This window comes from Papio anubis, chromosome 2 (genome assembly GCF_008728515.1).
Source record: "Papio anubis isolate 15944 chromosome 2, Panubis1.0, whole genome shotgun sequence".
Lineage (NCBI taxonomy): Eukaryota > Metazoa > Chordata > Mammalia > Primates > Cercopithecidae > Papio > Papio anubis.
This window is the reverse complement of record NC_044977.1, coordinates 8,264,861-8,291,035: the sequence shown is the minus strand read 5'-3', so window position 1 is coordinate 8,291,035 and position 26,175 is coordinate 8,264,861. Positions and strand designations below refer to the sequence as shown.

The 26,175-nt window shown below is 34.5% G+C and overlaps 1 long non-coding RNA gene across 3 annotated transcripts in view; it reads right to left on the bottom strand.

Moving 5' to 3' along the window:
* LOC103880893 overlaps window positions 1-26,175 on the bottom strand; it is a 60,102-nt gene that overhangs the window by 25,695 nt on the left and 8,232 nt on the right. The gene's annotated exons all lie outside the window — the stretch shown is intronic.

Sequence of the window (26,175 nt, the reverse complement as noted above, 5' to 3'; positions counted from 1 at the left end):
TGAAAATAGAACATTCTACAATCATTTTGAAAAATGTTTATATAATTTTTAAGCTATTTTTCCCTTTCATTTCTTGTTCTGTGTTGAACATGCACTATATCTGAAGATACATACATCTTTCTTTTCTGGGTGATGAATATATTATTGCTTTTTAAAATAGCATTGTCCCTATACTGTGACATGAAAAACAAATGACTATTTTACTTTTTTACATTAATTATTCAACAAAAGTTAACATGAAAACCACAGATATTATTTTGGATTTTTTTTCTGTATAAATTTATTTTTAGTTTCTCCAAGTCTGAAATCTTGAGCTCTCAGAGGATTTTTGAGTGGCCAGAAGACCCAAATGAAAAACATATATTACTTTATTGCCATGGAACCAAGAGACTATCCTAACTTCCTTCTTATCCTCTGTGAGTGTGTGTGTATGTGTGTGCACATGTGTGTGCATGTTCACGTGTGTGTGTTTTAATACTTATTTTCCTAACTCCTGACCCTTTGGCTTTCCATCTGATGACTCTTTTATTTTAACTTGATTGGATTTGGATTGAAAACCATTGTTTAGGACACCTATTCAGGTTAATATTCTGCAACTGTATGCATTGCAAGCGCCCAGCACCTACCACATCACTGCCCACTACAGGTTTGTAAGATAATTACGTCACTCTTTCTCCCACAAAGAACACTAATACATGCTCATACCATATTAACACCTCCACTGGCAATACCTTTCTATTTGAGGACAACGTAATACATTTATAAAGTTAATCATACATTTTACATGTTTCACAAGGCTTATATGAATAAGATAACTTTGCACAGTCTTAGATTGGGAAAACAAAGTCCAAGGAAATGAAGAAAAGAAGTCATGTTATATGAAAAATTTAGTATGCTATCAGGAATGACCTGGATAAACGTTTAGGTGCAATCAATCTTTTCTGTAATTCTCTTTAAGTTAAACATTGATTTCTATAGCCTTTTCTAGTAGACAATGAATTTTAAATGTGTGCCAGTAGTAGTTGGCAAAGAGTTATATGAAATGGATGGATGCTTTTCTCATTTTTTTTACTTGTACTCTCTCATTATTCCTTTCTGAAAGCTGTATTGTTCCCCCCCCCCGCAAAAAGGGCTCTAGTTCTTAAGTTTTATCCTTATTTTTGCATTTCCTCTCTCTTGAGGGTATGGTGGTAGAGGGCTCTGTAACCCTGTATATGTTGAGTGATTTAAAATTAAATGATCCTCTAAGAAACATTGCAGGCCTTCTCTATGTTCCTCTGAGTATCGAGGTCTAAGGTAAGGATTTGAATCCCAAACTATCAATGTTCCATAATGTCATGAACTATTAACATTAGAATGATTTAGAAGGGTAATCAATTCCTGATTCCCTTATTTTATCAGAAAGAAAATAATTCCAAAGTGGCAGCCTTCCCCAAAGTCATAACATCTGTTAGCATGTGAAGGACAGAAACCTAGACCTCCTGATATGGACATAATCTTTGGCAATTAATTGGATGTGGAATCTTTCATATGTCAAAGGAGTGAGGGTGTCACCATACATTGTCCACCTTGATTAATGACCATAATGGAAGGTTTTACTTAACACAATGAAAGTAAATGCTACAAGCAGATTTACTGACTCTTAAAAGCTGTAATTTATTTCAATGTGTAGTTTAGATGTGGTGCAGCCATGATCTTTTTAATCAGCTTACATTACAATACTTGGTTATTTGGGTGGCCATGAAGAAGAAAACAAATCTAAACTAAATAATACACCCAGAAATAAATAATTATGTTGGGAAAGTGTCTATTTACAGATAAAAGTCAACTCATATATCAGAGAAAAATATGTATGTGTTTGTGTGTATATAATTTATATATGTAAGAAATAATAATTATCCATATATTCATTTGGAAATATGGAAAAATATAAAGGAGGACTGAAAAATTTTTAGAATCTTGGCATTTTAAAAGGAAAGTAAAATGATTTTAGACATTTATGAGAGCTCATTAACATTTACAACTAATTAAAAGAGCATCTAATTTTTATTAGAATTTTATTTTCTAAGACCCTTTATAATGACCATCTTAATTTGTCCTCACAATAGCTGTGGGAAATAGTCAAGGGAGATTTTATTTTTTCCATATTACTAATAAAACAACATGGTCCGAACAGTCAAGTGGCTTATTCAATTTGAATCAACTAGGTGGAGTGAGGAGAAAAATGTTTTGTTTTTTTTTTTCTCTCCCCATTTGAGTTTCCAGGTGTGGCCTTGTAAATTAAACTAACAAAAGACAGATAAACAAACAGAAGTTCACCAACCAGCTTACACACAGGATCACTCCGAGATGAGAAACTCTGGTGGATGGTTAGAATTTGGGCTTATCTGACCTCTTAACAAAAGAACAATGCATTTTTAGAGAAATGACATGATAAAGGAAAATAATTTTTGAGTTTTCGAGGAAGGTAAATTGTAGGAAGATAACTATGTGGAAGAAATAATGGAAGATAAGGCCTAGTGAGTCAAGTTTGTTATGTAGATTCCTTGGGTGCCCTCTCTAGGCTAAGGTCTAGAATTATCTCCAGTGATTTACATCTGCCCTTCCTGATGGGGAGTAGAGGCAGGGAAATCCTCACAAATGTATGTGCTGCTTTTAACTGAATAAGGAGAGGGCAGAGTCCTGGGATATGTTTTTCTTAATTGTCTTCAGCTCATAATAGTCTTTATGCCAAAGTGGCGTATTTTGGGGTAGCATATTCTGCTACTCTGTGTTCGTTTAGATCCATGATCTGCAATCATCTAAAATATAAAATTTCACTCACTGTAAATACTAAATTCTTTATAAAAACACAATAATGTATACCTCACATTGTATGATTATCTTACCATGAAGACAAAATAATTATCAATTATCAAAGATAATTATAAAGCCTTAATAATTGGTTTATCCATTCCAGTTCCTCTATTCGCCTTAATAATTGGTTTATCCATTCCAATTCCTCTATTCCAAAGAAAACTTCCTTAAAAATGACTCCCTATTAACGCTGACCGAATGTATCTTAATAGCCAGCTACTACCTTAAAATATATCCAAGTAACCTAAGGTCTTCAATATAGTCTGCCATTCAACATAATACATACAAATAGATCTGACCTTAAAAGCAGGAATTATCAATTTATATTCGCATCTAATAAGTATCTTAGCAATAGTCATTAAAAGGAGGATTTTATTATGATGGCAAATCCCTGCCACATTTACAAATCTGTTCTTAATCAGACAATGTGGTTAGTTTCTAGAATGAATAATGGACCTTGGGTTAGTCTTGTTGTAGTCCCAGTATAAACAATGTGAGGGCAGAAAGTCAGTATTCTCATTAAGCGGTGGATGTGTAGCCATGTTCAGTCATTATGCATGAGGGGTCACTGCTTATTAAGACTCATAGCAACCCTTATGATGCTACTTTTCAATTTATTGACTCATCATAGCTGGACATTATGGCTTTCTTTCTCTCAACTTGAATGAGACCTGGTTTTTCTATTTCATTACAGAAATTTCAGATTGGATAGTTGAACTTCTTGGCTCAGTATCAGTACTCTCCTCAGAACTGACATTTCTCAAACCACCTCCTTTTTAATGCGTAAGAACTGTAGACATGATGATAGAATGTTCACTGAAAGTGCTAAATTCAGTAAAGTGTATTCATTACGGCACAAAGCCTTAAATTTTTTAAATGACTTCCTAGCAATTGTATTCACCTTGGCAATACCTTATGCAAATTCACAACTTTAATATTTACCATTGGGCATTCAGATAGTTTTCTTTTTCAGTTATTAAATTTCCCATCTGATTTAAATTAAAATGTTTATCTAAAATTTAATTTAATCTGTGTCTCCTTCTATTAGTTCAGGCCTGTCAGAATGAAACCACCTTTGCAAAATTATGACTGAGACAGTGAAAGTGTTCTAACTTAACCAACTCTATCTTAACTTCTAACCTCCAAGCTGTCCTTATTCATTCCTGGGTGCAGGCTGAACTAACTTTGGGAGAAACTTAGTTTATAGTTTAAACAAAGACAGTAACAGCCCTTTCCCAAAGCAGACCTACTGTTTGCCTGGGGACTAGATTGCCTTTGCAGGACTAACATTAGCCACAAGATTAAAAATTATGATTTAGGAGTCATGCAGCTGGAGGCTACAAGAATCAGACCCTCCTTAAATTGCTCCTAAGATCACTACTTGAGATATTTTGCAGACCCTGCACTTGATGGATCAGCTGGCACCACCCAGATCAATAAACTGGCTCATCTGATCTTGTGGCCCCCCAACCCAGGAACTGATTCAGCTCAAGAAGACAGTTTCGACTCCCTATAATTTCATCTTGGACAAATCAGCACCCCTGGCTCACTGGCTTCCCCCCACCCACCAAGTTATCCTTAAAAACTCTGCTCCCTGAATGCTCAGGGAGACTGATTTGAGTAATAATAAATCTCCAGTCTCCCATATAGCCAGCTCTGCATGAATTACTTTTTATCTACTGCAATTCCTCTGTCTTGATGAACCAGCTCTGTTTAGGCAGCAGGCAAGGTGAACCCCTTGGGCAGTTATAAATTTAGGGGCTCATCCAGGATTGCCATTGTAGCTAGCTGTCTGTGGTGCAGTGCCCCCCATTTCAATGATGGTCCAGAGGCCAGCCCAAGTGGCTGACTAGTTTTCTTGGACTGGGGGCTTACGGAGAAATAGTCATGGGGACATATCCCTTAATTGTAGCCCTATTACAGGGTGTCTATCTGTAGACACCCATGATTGGGTGTCTATCTGCAGCCCCACTGTAGCCCAGTGGCGTGTCTGGATTGGTGAGTATCCTAGGTGCTGTCAACACCTCCTTTCTTTTCCCAACTGGTTCTATACCCCTATGGTGTGGTGTCTGTAGCCTTATTGCAGAGTGTCTGTTTGTAGCTCCAACATGGGGTGCCTGTGTCTGTAGCCCCACTGCAGGGTGTCTGGTCAGCTCCTTGGGTTTTGGTTGGCGTTTTCTAATTAATAGGAAGAGTCTTGGTTTGGGAGACTTCTCAATCAGGAAGATTTCAAGGAGGTTTCTCAGATAGCAAATAGGAGGATAGTTTGGAAGTTCTTGGTTAGGGATCTGATTTGGAAGGCCTTCTGTCTGCCTTGTATTCAGGTGTGTTTGTATATTTGGAAAGCATCTCAGAAGGGGTTGCTGAAGGAAGTCCAACAGCCCTAACTCAGAAAACCCTCCTTATTTGTCTGATCACATTCAGTGACCCCTAAAGAAGGTTCAACAGGCCTGACTCTTGGGGTGACTATCTCCCCTTCACCTTGCTCAGAGACCTCATTATGAATTACTGCTCAAAGGTTGTCCCTCTCCAAATGGAGTGGATCAAAGACAACAGGGACCAATGGGAAAGTTTCAGCTTTGCTGGGTTGATATTGGGTGCTGAACAATATAACTAATGTTTCTTTTGTTATGTGTATTTTCCTGGGATGGCAAATGTTTATTCAGTTCCCCATGCAGCCTGTCGGGCAGAATCTTGCAAATTAAGCATCTTGCCTGTGGTTCCATAAAACAGGAAAAGGTGATTTTTTCTTGTAAAGTGACTTGAATCCCACAGCTTTGGCCCAGTAGGCAGGGTCATCAGAAGCTCTCCATTCTTCTGGAAGCTGCAGAGAAAGGGAGCCCAGAAACCTCGTATGCCACCAAAAAGGGTAAGACATTCTTACCAGTCAAGTTTCTGGTCTCTCTCTCTCTTTCTCTGTGTGGGTAAACAGTAAATGTCACTGTCTCTCTGCAAGGGTTTGATTAATAGAAAAAGGGGTTTTGAGAGTAGTCTTAGGCAGTAGCAAATCATGTGCCCTTTGTGCTAAGAATTTGTCTTTCTGTGTTGTGTAATGCAGAAAGGAATATCACAGGATAGAATGTGGGTTTAGGACCTCTAAAACCCTGCTTTTCAAGCCAGCCTGACAGGCTGGTGAGTTATAAACATCGCTGCGGATCCCTGAAACCAACACCGGAAGCAATTTCTCAGTCTTGTTTTGTGTCCTTAAGAGCTTAACCCTGTGACTATGTGGGGATGCTTTCTCTTGGTTTCTACCATCTAGAAGACAGGACCTTGGGGATTCATGTTATAGTTGGTCCTAAACATTTTCTTAAGGCCTGGGCATGGTGGCTCCCATCTGTAACCCTAGCACTTTGGGAAGCCGAGGAAGGCAGATCACCTGAGGTCAAGAGTTCGAGACCAGCCTGACCAACATGGTGAAACCCAATCTCTACTAAAAATACAAAATTAGCCTGGAGTGGTGGCAGATGCCTGTAATCTCAGCTACTTGAGAGGCTGAGGCAGGAAAATCACTTGAACCCAGGAGGCAGAGGTTGCAGTGAGCCAAGAGCACGCCATGGCACTCTAGCCTGGGCGACAGAGCAAGACTCCGTCTCCAAAAAAAAAAAAAAAAAAAAAAAAAAATTCTTTAGCAGTTAAAAGCCTTTGCAAGCTTGAAATTGGTTTCTCCAGGTTCCTTCTGGGAAGAGCAATAGAAACTGCTTAATGCTATACCTCAGTAGCTGAAGATTTGCCTTTTGGCGACCTGGGTTCTATTCTTGGCTTCTGCAGATTCCTTTCTGGATTTTTATTTATGTAACTTTGCCATTTATTGAAGTTTTCTCCCCCAGTGCATAGCTCTGATTTCCTGTCTTGAATTTCCCTTTCTCTATGCTACCCTAGGGGAGATTCTAAATCTTGAAAAAAAGGAAACTGCTTACCATCTCTTTGAGATACCTATGTGTCCATGGTTAAGTTATAACCTTAGTTAAGACTGATTGATTTCATGTGGGAAGTTACCTGTGGTGGAGTTCAAAAGCCAAAAATATTGGCCTCTTGGGGTGGCTAAAGTCGGGTAATAAAAAATTTAAAAGGATTCTTTTTTAAAGAGTGCTGTGGTTAAAAGTCAGCTTAATTAAAATCGATAAGCTGTAGGTATATTTCTCTATGTTTTTCTCTTCTTCGATCTCGTTTTTCTGGAAAGCTTTTTCTTCTCAGTCTACTGAATTATTTTTCTCCATTTTTTTCCAGCCAACCTTAATGCACATGGAAGAGTCCCTAAGGTAACTTCTGGTAGCTGGGGATTCCTTGGGAATAACAGGAGGTGCCACAGACCGTGTCTTGGAAAAACACTGTTTCCCTCATGAAACCCCGGAAATTAAAAGCAGATAGAGCCCTCTCAGAATCAAAGGTTCTGTTCTGTTTTGCATTGTATTACTGACAGTTTTGAGTTTTAGGGGTATCAGAAATTACTTCTTACCATGAGAGGGCTTTGGTGTGTAATAACTAGGTAGGAAATGTGCTGTAGGGGTTGGCTAATAATAGTTATGGAGGAATTCTTGAGTCTTTGCGCCCTTGGAACACAGAGCATGCTCTTGGCCACCTGGAAGATATGGAAACGTCCCACCTCCGCTGAGAGATGAGGCTCCCGTGGGGGATGGTCTAGTCACACCATTGACTGACAGGCTTTGGGTGGCCTTGCAATGAAACACAGAGTTGGGAAGGGCACTGCCCTGTCTTCTCCCGAAGTAGTTCCTTCCTTTTGGGGATACAGGATCCAGTATAAAATGGCACCCTTAATTTTGGGGATCTGTCTCTGCCTTTGGCTGTGATTAGGCCCCAGAAATGCAAGCTTTCCTGGCCCTGTTCTTTCAAGGGCTCCACCCTGAAGCCACTAATCCAATTAAGAAACTGACAAATGAAAAAATCTTACAAGTGCTGAATCTTCTGTCTGTCTCATTTATATGTGTTGTGTGTATGATGTTTATACATAAAAAGCTCTGATTGATTGGCTTAGGAAAATAAGCACTTAAATCAAATATTTTGTTCAGAAAAATAGAAACTTTAATACCTTTTTGTTCACATGACTTTAGTAATCTTTTGGAAATAAAAACGGTTTTAAAGATTATTGGTAAAATAAAATATCATGAAGATGTAGACATTTGGTTTAAATTAATGTGAGATATCAGATTTGCTAAAAGCTTTAAGGTTAAACTGTTTCCTTGACTTTTGAAAATTGTTCAATTTACCTACTTTGGAGCATTCGATTATAGATGAGGCTTGGGGACATGTGGAAAGTCATTCTCCTAACTATGCTGAAAAGAGTCAGACCTTATCTGATGTTCTAGGCTCCATTCCTAGTAAAAATCACTTACCAGATTTTTCATTAAAAATAAAAGTTGCTAAGGGTTAACATTGTAACATGAAATTGAGATTACTGGAGAAACAGGTTTACATATAAGGTGTGTATTTCATGTGGTTTTGGTAAAAGATTATCAGAAGGCATAGGAATATGGCTTTTGTTAAAGGGAATATGATCTTGTCTAGTTTGGAAGATTTTAAAGTTTGTCTCAACCTAAAAGAGTAACAGGACAAAACTGAAGGCTTAAACAAAGCGAAAAAAGGGTTTGTAAAGGGTTAATCTTATAATACAAATTCTATGGGTATAAACAAGGTGGCTAAGATTTAAAAGAAATTATTTACTTTTTTTTCCATAGGTTAAAACATTAAAATCATACTGAGATGGGGCCAGAATCTGAGCCTATGTGTCCAAATAACAGAGTTTTCTTAGAATATTGATCTACTGTTTGATGGAAAATTATACAGGGTCCTAAGAAGTTTATGAAAAATTTACCTTATGGTCAAATTAATTAAAACTGGATAGAGATATAAAATTTTATTTAAAAAAATAGATTTAACGTTAAAGATGTACTTACACAAACATGAAATTTGGTTTTCTCTTTTGAAGACAATTTTTATGTAATGTTAAAAGATAAATAAAGGGTTTCTTTCTTTTTCTCCTTTGGGTAAGTGGCAGAGGGAAAAAGGGAGAAGAGAAAACAGGCAAATTCAGTTAGTCTTATGCTATCTTCATTGGGTCTTGTTTGGAAAGCTAGGTCTCCTCTATCACAGTAAAGATTTTCTTTTTTAAAAATTTGAAAGTTATCATTTTGGCCAAATGAATGACTTATGATGACCTGGGTTTTATTTTGTAACATTCAGTGTTTAAAACTTTCATATTTGACAAACTTTCCAAAAAAATTATAAATTATGTCTCTTTCTAGCCTGATATTTTAACTATTAGGTCCTCTAATGTTCAAAAATGATGTAGGTACTACTATTTTCACCATGTAAGCCTTGATACCCCAGCCAAGCCTGCATGAGTACACACAGACAGTTGGAAAGCTGTTCCACTGTTCTCACTCCCAATGGGTTCACTCCCATTCCCACTACATCCTCCCTCAGTGGGAATAAGCCAGAATGATTGATGGCCTTTTCCCATCTTCATAGCCTACACCTTAAGACTAAGGTGTAATAAAACCCAAAGGGAGAAATTGAAACCACCTTTGCAAAATTATGACTGAGACAGTGAAAGAAATCTAACTTAACTGACTCCGTCTTGCTTCTAACTTCCAAGCTGTTCTTATTCATTCCTGGGTGTAGACGAACTAATTTTGGGAGCAACTCAGTTTATAGTTTATAGTTTAAACAAAGACGGTAACAGCCTTTTCCCAAAGCAGACCTCCTTCTTGTCTGGGGACTACATTGTCTTTGTAGGGCTAAAATTAGCCACAAGATGAAAAAATTATGAGTTAAGAGTCATGCAGCTGGGGGCTGTAAGATTCTGACCCTCCCTAAACTGCTCCTAAGATCAGCGCTTGAGCTATCAAGTGCATCAAGACCCTGCACTTGATGGATCAGTTGGCACCACCCAGATCAATAAAATGGTTCATCTGCTCTTGTGGCCTACCAGCCAGTATCTGACTCAGCACAAGAAGACAGTTTCTACTCCCTGTGATTTCATCTTGGACCAATTAGCACTCCCAGGCTCACTGACTTCCCCCAACCCACCAAGCTATCCTAAAAACTCTGCTCCCTGAGTGTGTGGGGAGACTGATTTGAATAATAATAAAATTCCAGTCTCCTGCACAGCCAGCTTGGTGTGAATTACTCTTTCTCTATTGCAATTCCCTGTCTTGATAAATCAGCTCTATTTAGTCAGCAGGCAAGGTGAACCCCTTGGGCGGTTACAGAAGACTGAGATAATAGAAAGAATCATTGCTAATCACAATGCTATTAAACTAAAACTCAAGGACAATAATATAATTAGAAAATATTAGACTACATGGACGTTTTTTAAAAGCTCTAAACAGTCCATGGATAATAAGATAAAACATGAAAATTAAAATATGTTCAAATTTTCAAGCAACAAAATATGCATTAATATAGCAGGGTATAAAATTAACACAGAGAAATAGTCTTGTTTTGTACAAAAATAACCATTGAGAATATGTAATTTTAGGGAAATTTCATTATGACAGAAATAATTAAACATAAGTATAGTTAAGAAAAAAGACTAATAAAAGATGTAAAAACTCTTGCAAAACATAAGAGGTAATCTTTAGGATACTTAAAAGATACACAAGTAGAATTAAAAGATATACTTTTTTGGATGCTCAATATTTAAAAAATGTGAGTTCTAAGTTACTTTATAAATTTGAAACAATTCCATTAAAAATAACTCCAAGTTTATTTATAAACCGAGACATATTGATACTATTTAATATGGGCAAATAAATATGCAAGAAAATTTAGAAAAGAATTGATCAAAAACTCTACAAGTAGAAGTAATCCTGTAGCATACATCATATAAAAACATGAATTATCTGTCATTCAAATATTATAGTGTTGATACATAAATAGAGTAAAATGAAATATAAAATCCAGACATACAGACAGATACATACAGAAATTCCATAGATAATAAAGCTGCTATTGCAAATGATTTGATCAAAGGGAATTTGCAATAAATGTGTCTGAGACAGCCAGACAGCTAGTAGAAAAAAAAAAAAAGATAAAAATAAATGGACTCTAGAAAAAGCATAAGAGATCTAAACCTTTTTTAAAATACAGTTTCTGGGAAACAAACAAGTGTAGCTGAATTCTTATATAACCAGGGTATAGGAAAGGATTTTCTCACTAAGACTCCATTTTTAGATGTAATAAAGTCATACTGGAAAAAAATAATAAACTACACACACATACACACAAAGACACATACTCATATGTTGCATGCCAGCAAAAATCACCATAAAAGGTCTAAATAATTTTAAATATTGGGACATATATTAACAAAACATTAGATACATGTGTCACAAAAAGAGCTAATATTCAAAATATATAAAGAACACTTAAGGAATGAGGAAAGATAAAGAACAAAAACAAATTGACCAAAAGCACAATAAAGCATAAAAAAACTGAAATTATCAAGTTACTTTAGAACACAGTATTTTGAATCTAATACACAGTATAAAGCAAAAATGAAAAAAAGTGAAAATATTGTAAACAAAAGTTAAACTGTAGTTATTTCTAGTTAGTAGGTTCTAGTTTTCAGTTGTATAGGTTAGCAATTTTGAAGTGGGTCAGCCATTTTGTAGCTATAGGCTATATTTTGTAATTGAGCAAATGAGTGAATATTGAGAATATTTGGAAGCCAGATTTCTTATTGTTGGGGAATCAAGTTAAATATATACAAATGGGGAGCCTAGAATAATGAACCTTGAGATGTTGAATTGTAATTAGAGAAATGTGTGTGCATTTATATATCTCTGTATACAAACATATATTTATATTTCTTCAGCTCTCACAGATGAGAAGGTCTAGAAACATTAAAACATTTAATGGCAATGAGCACACCTATAACTCAGGACTTAATTTTCAGATACCACTTTTTACTAAAAGGAACATGGGCCCCATGGAAAAATTACTTGTATTGAGTTCTCTAGAGAAATACAATCAACAGGATCTATCTATCTACCATCAATCTGTCGATCAGTCAATAGATAGGTACATAGAAAGAGAGTTTTTGGCTGGGTGCAGTGGCTCACGCCTGTAATCCCAGCACTTTGGGAGACCGAGGCAGGTGGATTACCCAAGGTCAGGGGTTCAAGACCAGCCTGGCCAACATGGTGAGATCCTCTCTCTACTAAAAATACAAAAATTAGCTGGGCATGGTGGCGGGCGCCTGTAATCCCAGCTATTCAGGAGGCTTGAACCCAGGAGGCGGAGGTTGCAGTGAGCCGAGATCATGCCATTGCACTCCAGCCTGGGCAACAAGAGTGAAACTCCGTCTCAAAAAAAAAAAAAAAAAAAGATTTGTTTTTAAGGAATTGAGTCACATGATAGTAGTGGCTGGCAAATCCAGAACCTGCATGCAGAACAGGCTGGCAGACTGGAGGCCCAGGAAGAGGTAATGTGGCAGTCTTCATTTTAAAGGCACTTGAGAGTCATAATCTCTTCCTCTTTTGAAGATCACAATCCTTTTTCATACAGCCTTCAAGTAATTCGATGAAATTTAACCATATCATGGAGGACAATCTGCTTCCCTCTACTGATATAAATGTTAATCACATCTAAATAATAGCTTCACAGCAACTTCTAGGCTAGAGCTTGATCAAAGAACTGGATACCATAGCCTAACCAAGTGAAAATGAAAAAGTAAGCCCTGTTTGTTGATTCCAAAGCTAGGGGAGGGATGGATGAGTCTAGAATGTCTTTGTGTGCCAGGAAAAGTCAAGCACTCAGTGAGTGATGCTTGCATGTGAAAGAGACCTAAGCACCAACTTGAATGGGCTTCCATGTAGAAAAATTTTAGCATCAAACTAGATGATAATAGTAGTGGACTACAATCCAATTGAATATAATATGATTTCATGGGACATTTTGATATAACTACCCACCTTACTGGATAGATAGATGATAGATAAGATAGAGCTGTAGAGACAGTAAAATGGAAAGCTGTAAAAATGATGATAGAAAGAATCATAGAATTTGATTACCATTTAGCAGCTCTTGTTCATCATTAACTAACATGGGTATGATCAAGGGATGACAAAGTATTATGTAAAAGTTTAATGAGAAACAGGATATTTACTTAGAATCAAATCACTTCCATGTAAATTCCTTATAAATTATAAAGGCAAAAGTAGTAATTTTACAGTAGACATACTCAGCCAATAACACTATAATTGAGTGACTGCAGTTAACATAACTGATGTCAGAGGCTTCTTGAGTTGATGTACTGAGAAGGACACAATATAATTTTTGTGGTATTCCTAATGACATTCATAACTTGCCATTAAGCATGAGGAATCATAAGACAAACTAAAAAAAAATTCTTTAAATCAAATAGCCTGTGCTTTCTGAAAATATGAAGTAATGAAAGACAATGCAAGGCTGATGAACTATTTTAGATTATGAAATAATAAAATGACATGAAAGGCCAGGTGCATCTGCTTATGCCTGTAATCCCAGCACTTCAGGGGATCTACAAAATAGGCTCACTTGATGCCAGGAGCTTAAGAGCAGCCTGGGCAGCATAGTGAGACCCCATCTCTAAAAATAAAAATAAAAATTAGCTGGGCATAGTGGTGTGCACCTGTTATCCTACCTACACAGGAAGCTAAGAAGGGAGGATCACTTGAGCTCAGGAGTTTGAGGTTACAGTGAGCTATGATTGCACTACTACACTCCAGCCTGGGCAACAGAGCAAGATCCTGCCCCTTAAAAAAATAAAATAAAACCTAAATTCAGCACATTATCCTAGATTTTATCCTCTAAGGAAGGGTAGAGCTAGGGGATGAAGACTATAAAGGACATTGTCCAGACAAGTGATAGAACTTGATTATGGACTGTTAATTAGGTAATAATTTAATGAAAGTAATTATTATTAATAATTTTTTATTATTTTTAATCCTATACTTTAGTTATGTAAAAGAATGTCTTTGCTCTTATGTTATAAGCATTGAAGATATTTTGATGGGCTAAGCTATTATGTATGTAATACCCTCTTAAGATTTTTGAAAACACTATAAACTTATATTAATGCTTTTCAAACTACCTTGATGAAAAAATAAAGAGCAAAAGGAACAAATATAAATAATTGGTTAAATATTGAATAACGTTAAAATAATACCAAAATAAAAAATTACAAGAAAAAACAATTCTGAACTACATGATAATAAAAATGTCATACCAAGCTTAGGGGCAACAGGTAAAGGAGTACTTCGGAAAGTATTCCAGCAATACATTAAAAAAATCTAAAAGCAAGAAGTTAAGTTTTTATTTCAGTTTAGAAGTAGAAATCAGCACAACAGAGAAAAACTAAAATAACGAAAATTAACAGAGTAAATGTTATTTCTTTGAAAAAGTAATAAAACTTTTGCAAAACTTTTCAGAAATAAAATGACATAGGTCCCATATTAATATATGAAGGCAAAATGATACATCACTACAGATCTCCCAAATATCAAAGCGGTAGTAAAAGGATATTATAAGCAACTTGATGACAATAAATTTGAGAACTTTTATAAAATGAACACATACTTCCAAACATGCTACTTACAAAAGTTATTAAAAGGATAAAGAAAGCTTTTCGGTTATTACATACATCTTACATAAGTTAAATTCATAAATACAACTTTTTTAGAAAGAAGACCTCAGGCCCAAATGGTTTCAGCTGTGAATTCTTCCAAACATTTTCCAAAGAAGTAAATCCAAGCCTGCACATATTCTTTCCGGAAACAAAAAAAGAAAAAAATAATAAAACAGAGGAGTCTTCTTAAAAATTTTTTGAGATGAGTTTTACCAGGAATGGAAAATCTGACACGAACATTGCACATTTTAGTGTGTGATGTGGTAAGGTAAAACAATGAAATTATACATCAATCTCGTTTGTAGGCATTGATTAAAATCTAAACAAAGTATTATTAAGTCAAATTCAACAATATACTTAAAGGATAGGGTATAATAAACAAGTGAGCTTTGTCCATGTGTGCAGGGTTTCTTAAACAGTTGAAAATTAATTGATACGATGTATAACCTGAACACAAAATCATGTGATCTTGATAAATGCAAGAAAGGAAGCATTTGAAAAAAGGAATACCTATTCATAAGAAAAATAATCTCAGGAAATTAGTCTTAATTTTTTATAAGAAACTCTCTTAATATGATATAAACTGTCAAGCATTTATACACATGGACACAAACATACACACACATGCAAAACCCTACAGCACATATCATACTACATAATTACCCCTGAAATCTGGAACAAAATTAGCTTGCCTGTTATCTCTGCTATCTCCAAGACTATTCAACGTTTTAATGAGGAAAAAATGAGGCAAACTGATGGCATAAGAATATGACTCTCAATACTTAAAAATGACACAGTTGTAAACTTGAAAATTCAGAAGTAATGTACAACCTAACAAAATTAATAAACTAATTTAGCAAGGTCACTGGATACAAAGTCACTATTAAAAAATGAATTATATTTATAAACGCTAGTGACAAACAAATAGAACATAAAATTTGCAAAAATACCTTTACCAGTGGCATTAATAAACATTGAATACCTTGAAATAAATAAAAACAAAAATGGGCAAGGTTGCTACACTAATTGCAAGGAATTGAAAATTATTAAATATGATATAAATAAGTGGAGGATTTTTTATGCTCATTTTCGTGTATTGGAATATTATAAAGATCTTTATTGCCTCCTAAATTATTATACAAGTTCAATGCAATCCACATCAAAATCAAAACATGTTTTAAAATTTTTATTTTTTTTTTATTTTACTTTGCAAAATTTAAAAAGTGGACTCTAAAATTCATTTGGCAACAGAAGGCCAAAGAGAGTCATGGCAATCTTAAAAATAAACTGAACAAAGATGGAGGATTTCAACTCCAAGTTATCAAGACCTACCACCAAATTATAACAATTACAAAAGCATAGGTTGGAACAAGTATAAAGAAATTTACCAATGATATAGAATTGTGAATACAGTCACCTGGTTTATACAAATAATGAGAATGAACAAATATAACTAAAGGCAACAATAATGATAAATCCAGCAAATATATCATTGAACTAAAGAAGCCAAACACAAAAGAATGTGCACTATATAATCGAACTGTGTAAAGTAACTATTCCTCAAAATAGTTTGTGAGTATTATAAAAACTCATCAATATTCTTAGAATTAAGGATAGTGGTCATCCTTGAAAGGTGGTGTGTGAAAAAGGAGGGCATCTTCCAGGATAAACATTATTTTCTACTTACTGATCTGATCTTGATTACACATACACTTCATTTTGGCAAAATTCACTGAATTGTACACTTTCTGATGGGCAGACTTTTCTATATTAAACTTTAAGAAAAGTCTTTAAAATGTCATGGATTTTAAAATTTTATAAACAAGGCAGGTAGTATGATTTTTTGAGATGAGAGCTAGGAGTGACTCAAACTCATTGAAATATTTTTATGCACTTATGGGAAGTAAATTAATGTGATTCTGAACACAGAATGCTTTCTGAGTATGGTTTAACCATATTATGGCATCCGATTCAGAAATGAAAAAGAATGAACTATTGATATTTACAATAATTTCAATGAATTTCAAGGGAATTATCTAAGTGAGGAAAAAGGAAACTATTACAAAATATTACATATTGGATTATTCCATTTATATAATATTTCTGAAATGACACAATTTTCAAAATGCAAAAGAGATTGTGGTTGCTAGGGGTTCAGGAGGAGTAAGGTCTAAGAGAGATGTGGCTGTGATTATAAAAGAAGAATACAAAGGAAGGACCCTTATATGGATGAAACTGTTAGAATCTTGACTGTGGTAGTGGGTACACAAACCTACACATTTGATAACATTGTGTAATAGTAAATCTATGCACATAAATGAGTACAAGTAAAACTGTGGGAATCTCAATAAGTGAAATATATTAAGGTCAATATCCTTGTATAATATTGCTTTATCATTTTGCAAGATAAATACCACCGGAGGAAACCAGGTGTAGGGCTCATGAGATCTCTCTGTATTACTTCTTGTAACCAGATGTGACTCCATCATTATTTCAAAATGAAAATTAAAAAAAAAAAATAAAGCTCACTTTTTCTTTGTGATGAGTGAACTCTTGTGTGACAGGGCATGGCTCCCTTTATAAGAGTAAGATTTGTGGAATTAATGAAGCAGTTGTGACTTACGGAGAGTGAAGCAGCAAGTTTTAAAAGTTATATTTGTATGTATTAACATATAATTTTTAAACATTACACACACATTTTTGAGTGAAAATAGACCAAACAAAGCTAAAGCATTATTCAAATATGCAGTTGAATATAAATTTCTTGAATGTAACAATAAATTATCTCTAGGAGCAAAAAGTAACAATGATAATAAAGAAACTATTATTTCTAGAAACTAGCCACTAAAGAAACTAGCATTTTCTATAATCCATTAAAAAATGATTTTTTGTTCCTTTGTTTTTTGAAGAAATAGGATGAGGCCTACTGGAAAGTTAAGTTCCTCTTACACAACCTTGTCTCAAGGTAGCCAATGGAAGTTTCTGAGAAACCCAAGCCTAACTAGTTTAAAGAATAAAGAAACCAGACTAAAACCTTTGCAAAGAGAAAACTGATCACTTAACTCATACCTTTCTTCTGCCATATCACATGCTATAAGGCAGTAATAAAGCCTACAAAGATTTGTGGGAATACAATGTGACAGGTATGCCAAGGAGCACTAAGTGAATTTCCATACATTTACTTTGAGTCACCTCAACTCAAAAATCTGTTTTGATATGATAGAATGAATATAAAATGTCCCCATCTATCTTTCTCAATAAAACAACTAAGAAAAATCTACATAAACAATTACTTGAGCCAATGAAACATGAAAATCAATGTTTCAAGGAGCCAGTAATAAATCGAATCTATCAAACATATAACTTAATCTTAAAGAGTTACTATAAATTAAAATAAAAGAGCTGCAATTATAATTTTAAAATCTTGAAAGAAGGGGGTTATCATGCAATAGAATTTAAAAATAAACAACTTTGTGCGTGAAAGATAGAGAGTGCTAATTGGGAAACCTTGAACATTAGCAAATTAATACATTTTTCAGAAAAGCAGATAATAAAATATGTGTTGAAATCTATTTTGAAAAATATTTAATTTAATTATGAGTGAATTTAGAATTTTTATGTCAATCAAACGTGCAGAGGAAAACATAGACTTCCGTGTAACCAAAGGCATTAATCAAATAATCACACACACATTTGAAAATTGCAATTGTAATAATAGATAAAATGAATATGAATTATAAGAAGAAAAATAATGATACATTTAATAATTACTTGCTGTGTGCCAGGAGATAACCCCAGTGCTTTACATACTTCAAAACTCTTGACTGTCCCAATAACTGAATTACGAAATTGAACGGAATAATACCCTTGATTCCATTCCTTTCAGCCACACCAGTTTATTCCCATCTCTAACTCTTATGTCTCATATAAGACTTTATGTCCTTTTAGTTTCTCAAGCTAAAATCCAAGTTCCCCCTAATTTCTCCTTTCAGCCATGCCCTCCTGCATCAAATCCATCCTTAAGTACAATGATTTCTGCCTCCAACGAATACTTCAAATCTGTCACTACTTCATTTTTCCCTGGCCCCCAATTCTACCACAATTCAACATCATGTCTGGCCTGGAATACTGCATTTGCCACATCAATAATTATTATTCATAGAGCATAAGTCAGAGTCATTTTTTTTTACAATGTCAATTTGATCTTGCCTTTCTGTGCTTAAATCTTTCAATATCTTCCTGCTGAACTTTCAATAAAATCTAAACTCTGTTTACAGCCTTCTACATCTTACAGAATGGGGTCCCTGCTTAAATCCCTATCCTCACCTTATACAAATATTGAAGTCAGTTCAGCCACACTGCCCTTCTTCTTGTTTCTCTCCACAACAAGTACTTTAACCATTACTCTGCATTTGCTATTTCCTCGCCTGAAAGACTGTTCTCAAGGTGTTTCAATTGGCAGTAATCTTCCCATTTTTCAGGTATCTGTACAAATGCCAACTCCACAGAAAAGTTCACCCAAGTATTCCATCTGTGGTACTACTTCATTGCAAGCTATCGTGTACTTCTATTTTTTCCACAACATACTAAAAACTATTATTATTTTATTTTATAAATTCATTTGTTCATTTCTCATCTCTTCCCAATAATACTAAGACCTTGGTTGGATCTGGCATTACTTGTCTTTGCTTTAAGGTCACCTAGGTCTAACATACTATCTTTTATATAGAAAATAATAAATATGTATAAAATGATATTTCATGTTGGAATTATATACAAGGTGGGTTCAATATTCCACAGAGTATAATTCTAATGTCAAACTGGAAAGTACAATTCCATAGGGTCAATGTTAACCTCAAGTATAATTTCAATTATTGATAACTACAGTGTAGATATTTTGTGTTGAGGATAATGCTCTCTGTAGACTATATTCGTGGTTCCTCCAGCTCTTCATTAGACATGTTTTCTCTACGGCAGTCAATTAAATATTTCATCAATTCTTGATAATCTCTTATAATTTTCTCCTGCTGGCATTAAAAATGTTAGGTTTAATTATAAGCCATTTTTCACAGCTGACCTATTCTAATTGCTATTAAAATTGCTTTCTTGTTCTCTTTCTCTCTTTTTCTCCCTCTCTCTCTCTTTTCCCTCCTCCTTTCCTCTCTCTCTCTTTCTTTTTATTGCTTTAATTAAGAGAGAAGGTGATTATTTTTTCTCAAACACCTATGAGGATTGCACAAATTATAATAATCTTATTTATAATATGCCAAGTTAAAAAAAAATAAAGAATTTCCCAAAAAACATAACACTCCTCCTCATTTTCTGGCAACACTGCAATATGAAGCATATAATTAAAACAAAATTAAATAATTTAAATATTCCACATGAAAAATTCTGACTATAGTAATGAAGGCACTATGGTATTGGTGAAATATTAGACAATCTATGGAACAGAATAGAGACCCCAGAAATTGACACAAATAAAGTCAGCTGATCATTGATAAAGGAGTAAAAGAAATAGAATAGAAATAAGATAGTCATTTCCATCAATGCTGCCGGAACAAGTGGAAATGCACATACAAAAATGTGAATCCAGCCACATAACTTAGACCCTTCACAAAAATGTATACAAAAATGTATACAAAATGAATTATAGACCTCAGTGTAAAACACATAAAACTCCTAGGATTTCACATGGGAGAAAAAATATATGATCTTAGACTTAGGATGATTTTTTAGATATGTCACCAAAGTCATGAACCATGAAAGAGTAAATTGATAAGCAAAACTTAAAATATAAAATTTTAAAAAATTCTGCTCTGCTGAACACACTATCAAGTAAATGAAGAGACAAGTCATAGATTGGAAGAAAATGTTTGCAAAAGATATATCTGATAAGGAACTGTTATCTGAAATATACAAAAAAACACTTAAAACTCAAAAGTAAGAAAATAAACATGCCTGTTAAAAAATGAGCCAAAGACCCTAAAAGACACTTAACCAAAGATAATAGAAATATGGCAATTAATCATATAACAATATATTTGACATCATACATAATCAAGTCAATGCAAATTAAAATAACAATGACATATAACTACTCGCCTATTAGAATGGCCAAAATCCAGAAGGCTGCAATCACCATATGCTGGCAAGTACATAGAACAATAGAAACTCTCATTCATAGCTGGTGAGAATACAAAATAGTACAGACACACTGGGAAATAGTGAACCATTTTCTTACGAAACGATATATGTTCTCACCATATTATCAATCACACCCCTTGGTATTTATTTACCAAAAGAGGTTACAAACTTATGTTTACAACACACACACACACACACACACACACACACATTTATTTATATCAGCTTTATTCACAATTGCCAAAACTTGAAAGAACCAAATGACTTTCAATAGGTAAATGGTTGAATAAATTGTGCTACTTCCAAAATTGGATTATTATCCAATGCAAAAAAAAAAAAAAAAAAGAAAAAGAAAAAGCTATCAAGCCATGAAAAGACATGAAGGAAACTTAAATTAACATTACTAAGCAGTATGAAAATGCTACACACTGTACGGTTTCAACTATACGACATTTAGGAGAAGACAAAAACTTTCAAGACCGTCGAAAGACATGTGGTTGCCAGGGGTTAGGGAGGAGAGAAAGATGAATAAGTAGAGCACAGAGGGCTTTTAGAGCAGTGAAAATAGCCTGTATGATGCTATAGTGATGGATATATATCATTATACAGTTGTCCAAACCAACAGAGTGTTCAGCACCAAGAGTGAAAGCTAACATAAACTATGGACTTTGGGTGTAGGTTCATCAATCATGATACATTTATCACTGTTGTGGGGGATGTTAATAATGGGGAGGCCATGCCTGTGTGGGGGCAGGGAGTAAATGGGAGACTGCTGTATCTTCCTCTCAGTTCTGCTATGAACCTAAGAGGGCTCCAAAAAAATAAAAGTCTTTAAAAAAACTGAATAACTCTGGAGTCACAGAGGAGCAATGGATTGAAGCAATGGAATGATTGAAGCAATGGATTGAAGCAATGGTGGTCTCATGGATATGGGAGAGGTGAAGTTATGGGATGAGAGGACTAAAATCATTTCTGTTCTGGACAGATTTGGTTTGAGATTCCTTTAAGGAAATAATACAAGTTAAATATTTCAAATATAATTCTATATGTAAATATAGAATCTAGGAGAGAAATTCATCTGGAGATTAAAATGGTGTAGCCTTAATTTTAGAGATGGTATATAAAAGATGGACATGGATGCGATCACTCAGGGACTGAGTTAAGAGAAAAATGAACGTTGACACTGCACCCTAGACAATTCATAATTCAATATTGTGGTGTCTGGGAAAAGTAGAAAGAGCTAGTGAAAGAAAATGAGAAGCAGGAGGAGAAAAACCAGGAGAGTGTGATATTTTGATGCAATTTCTAGTTCAATGCTGTATTTCTTTTGGAGCTTTCCTTGCTGTACACGGTGAAAATGAGTAACTTTCTATTTTTTTCCGCTACCCTGTCTCCTTGTGGGTCTGTATATTGCTTGCGTGTGCTGAATAACAACATAAACATTAGTGTTTCAAGGTCAAATAAGCTTTATAACCAATCTACAGTGCTTATTTCTTAAATTTTATGTATTTCTCCTTCAGCATGAAAACTTATATCAGTTTCTAATGATCTAAATGAATTATTTTATTATTTTGTGTTCATTTTTCCTCTTGCTAGATACTGGATTAAGTGTACATTGTTGGATAGTTTTGATGTAGTTTGTCTCTCCTATTTTCATGTAATAAATGGACATAAACCTAAGTAAAGGGCTATTTTTACTGTTTCGTTTTCCATTGTTTATGCCACAGGCCAATGTCCTTCAAAGTACACCTTTACTTTTCCTTTCATGTAGCATGAAGGAAATGTCAAATAGTATATATTCTTGCCACTTATGTGTCTAAGTTGGTTATATATTCTAGAAAAGATAATTTAAGCATACAACTAGTTTGAAATTGTTTATACATAATATATGCTATTGGGTCTTTGGGAGCAAGAAACTATATTCATATCCTATGTATTAGTACATTGTAAAGACTATTAAGATTGATCACGTGGGCATAGATTATAATAGATAAAATATTCAAAATCTCCTAAAATGACGTGAGTAGTCACACATTATGCCTCACTCACACAAATGGCAACTGATATTCTTAAATTCTAAGTATTTCTCAAATGACACCATTCAATTCATTTTTGGTAAAATTAACAACAAAAAATGTATTTCTCAGGGAAAAAAATTATCCTGTGATGGTTTCTTTTTAGCAGTTTGTATCTTGCTCCAAAGAGAATATGGATTACATAATAATTTACTGCAAATACAATAGTTATATTTAAGATCAGATTTTATTTTTCACAAGCAGTTTTGTTTATATACATAATTGTATTTTTATGTTGATTTTTATGACTGTGGGTATCTCTTCTATACACTTGATATTATAATATTTGTATATGCCGGATGAGGTGGCTAACACCAGTAACGTTACCATTTTAGGGGGCTGAGGTGAGAGGATCAGTCAAGGCCAGGAGTTCAAGGCTAGCCTGGGCAATATAGCAAGACCCGGTCTTTACCAAATTAGCTGGGCATGGTAGTGAGTGTCTGTACTTGCAGTGACTCAGAAGGCTGATGTGGGAGGATTGTTTGAGCCCGGGAATTCAAGGCTCCAGTGAGCTGATTGTGCCACTGTGCTCCAGCCTGGACAACAAAGTGAGATTCTATATATATATATATATATATATATATATTTCCTTTATATATATAATAGTAGAATTAGCATTAAATCAAATTTAAAAGGTGGGCAAAGGACATATATAGGCAATTCTCAAAAGAAGTTATACAAATGACCAACAAACATGAAAATATGCTCAACATCACTAATTACTGGGGAAATGCAAATTAAAAATACAATGAGATCCAAGAATGACCATAATTAAAAATAAAAAAAAAATAAATGTTGGCATGAATATGGTGAAAAGGGAACACTTTTATACTATTGGTGGGAATGTAAACTAGTACCACCCATATGGAAAACAGTATGGAGATTCCTTAAATAACTAGAAGTAGAACTAGCATTTCATCCAGCAATCACACTACTGGGTCTCTACCCAGAGGAAAAGAAGTCATTATATGAAAAATGCACTTGAACATACATGTGTATAGTAGCAAAATTCACAGTTGCAAAAATATGAAACCAGCCTAGATATCCATTGACCAACGAGTAAATAAAGAAAAAGTGGTATATATACACCATGGAATACTACTCAGCCATAAAAGTGAATGAAATAATGGCATTTTCAGCAACTTGGATGGAGTTTGAAACTGTTATTCTAAGTGAAGTAACTCAGGAATGGAAAACCAAATTTTGTATGTTCTCACTTATAATTGGGAGCTAAGTTATGAGGATGCAAAGGCATAAGAATGATAAAAGCGGCTTTGGAGACTCCAGGGGAATGTGGGGAGAGGGGCAAGGAATAAAGACTAGATTGGGTACAGTGTACACTGCTTAGGTGATAGGTGCACCAAAATCTCAGGAATTACTACAAGAGAACTTACACACGTAACAAAAATCCACCTGTTCCCCAAAAGCTATTGCAAATAAATACATAAATAAATAAGATTTGAAGCTAAAGTGATTCTAAGATAATCATTTCCTAAATTTTTTATTTATGTTCATAGATGCTTCTATCTATTGATCTACATATGCATACACATAATTTTATGCACTTTTACATATCACTTTTTGGGGTGGGGGCAGTAGAAGAGATTAAGTAAAGCAACTTGGATACTTGCACTATTTTAGTACATTTTGCATTCAAACAAGTATTGAATATGTATTACATGTAAGCCACAGTTTTTCTGATAAGAATACAAATGAGTAAAACATAATATCTGACCTTAAGGACATCAAAAGTAGGAAAGCAAGAAATTTGTGTAACTAACAATGTACATCTCATAATTACTAGCGCTATGTCAATGACATTGACAAATGTTACGGAAATTGAGAGACAAAAATTATGAGTTCTTTTTTTGACATTTGGAAATACAAAATTTCCAAGAAAAGACAGATCATTAAAAATCAGTATTATTTCACTAGTCTGAAAGGAACAGAAAAGAAATTGTGAAAGAGCATGAGTCCAGCAGCTTAGTATAGTTTTGGGCATATAACAAATATTGAACAAAAATTCAATGTATTAAGGATTTTAGGCTCAAAAAAATGGAAGAGATTGGGGAAGAATGGTGATGGTGAGTGTTGAAATGACATAGGCCTAAGAAAGAATCAGGGCAAGAATTTTATTACCATTTTACTCTATATTAAGGAATTTAGACTTGTTCCCATAGGCAATATTCTGGGAAGGTATTATTTATTTGTTTTTCTTTTTCAACTTTTATTTTAGGTTCAACAGGTACATGTTTAGGTTTTTTTTACATGTGTAAATAGTATATTGTTGAGATTTTGTGTACAAATTATGCCTTCACCCCAGATGATGAGCATAGTACCCAATAGGTAATGAAAATGTTTAGATTTATGAAATAATTAGAAAAGGAAAGTGGCCACATGCCTTTCATATTACAAGAGAAAGCACTTGAGGTATGAAGAAGACTATTGAACCTCCAGTGTGAGATTAGGACAGAGAAAATGTGAGAAAGGTGGATAAAGTAGCATCAATTTATGTAATTTGAAAAAAAAGCAACAGGAAATTTTTGTCCAATGCATTGCGTTCATTTATTTAACAAACATCTTATCAGCCTTTGTAATATAGAAGAAATTAAAATCTAAAGTAGATATGTAAAATTCAACCTGATAAAAGGAAAACTCCAGCTGAGTTAAATTTAAAGGAGTTTAATTGAGCAATGGATGATTCGCGAATCAGGCACCTCCAGAATTACAGCAGATTCACAGAGACCAGGGGTGCCTCATGGTCAGAACACATTTATAGACAAAAAAGGTAAAGTGACATACAGGAATCGTAAGTGAGGTGCAGAAACAGTGAGGCTGATTACAGCTCAGTGTTTGCCTTATTTGAACACAGTTTAAACATTCAGCAGTCTGTAAGTTGTTGAAGTATGGCTGCTGCGATTAGCCAACACTCAGCCATTGTTACAAATGCATACTATTAAGTTAGGTTTTGAATTTTGTCTGACTATTAAGTTAAGTTACAGTTCATCCACAAGAACTGAAATATAAAACTATGGAGTTCTTCTCAGGCCATATTAGTTTGCTTTAACAATTACTTCCCCCTTTTGGTCATTTTCTCAATTTTGAGAGATTGACCAAAATCTTAGTCAGTGATGTTAATATCTGTATTATATGGTTTTGAAACCCACTGGGAAACAGTAAAAAAGTGGGTTTTGCAAGGAGAGAATGACTGAGTAGACGGTACCTCCTTATGATAGACATCCTGTTTACAGGAGAAAAACAAATGGAATGCTGGTCCGTTCTAGCATCTGTGTGTTTTCTTAAAGCCTTAGTTTGATTATGTCACATTTAGCACCAGTGACTCCATTTTAGCTTGTTGTGGTTTGTTGGGGCCTAGTGCATGAGCTCAGTCCAAAATAATGGCTTCCTCTTATTTTGTTTTTAAAACATTCTCCCTTTTCAGCCAGGTTCTCACTTAGGTGAGAG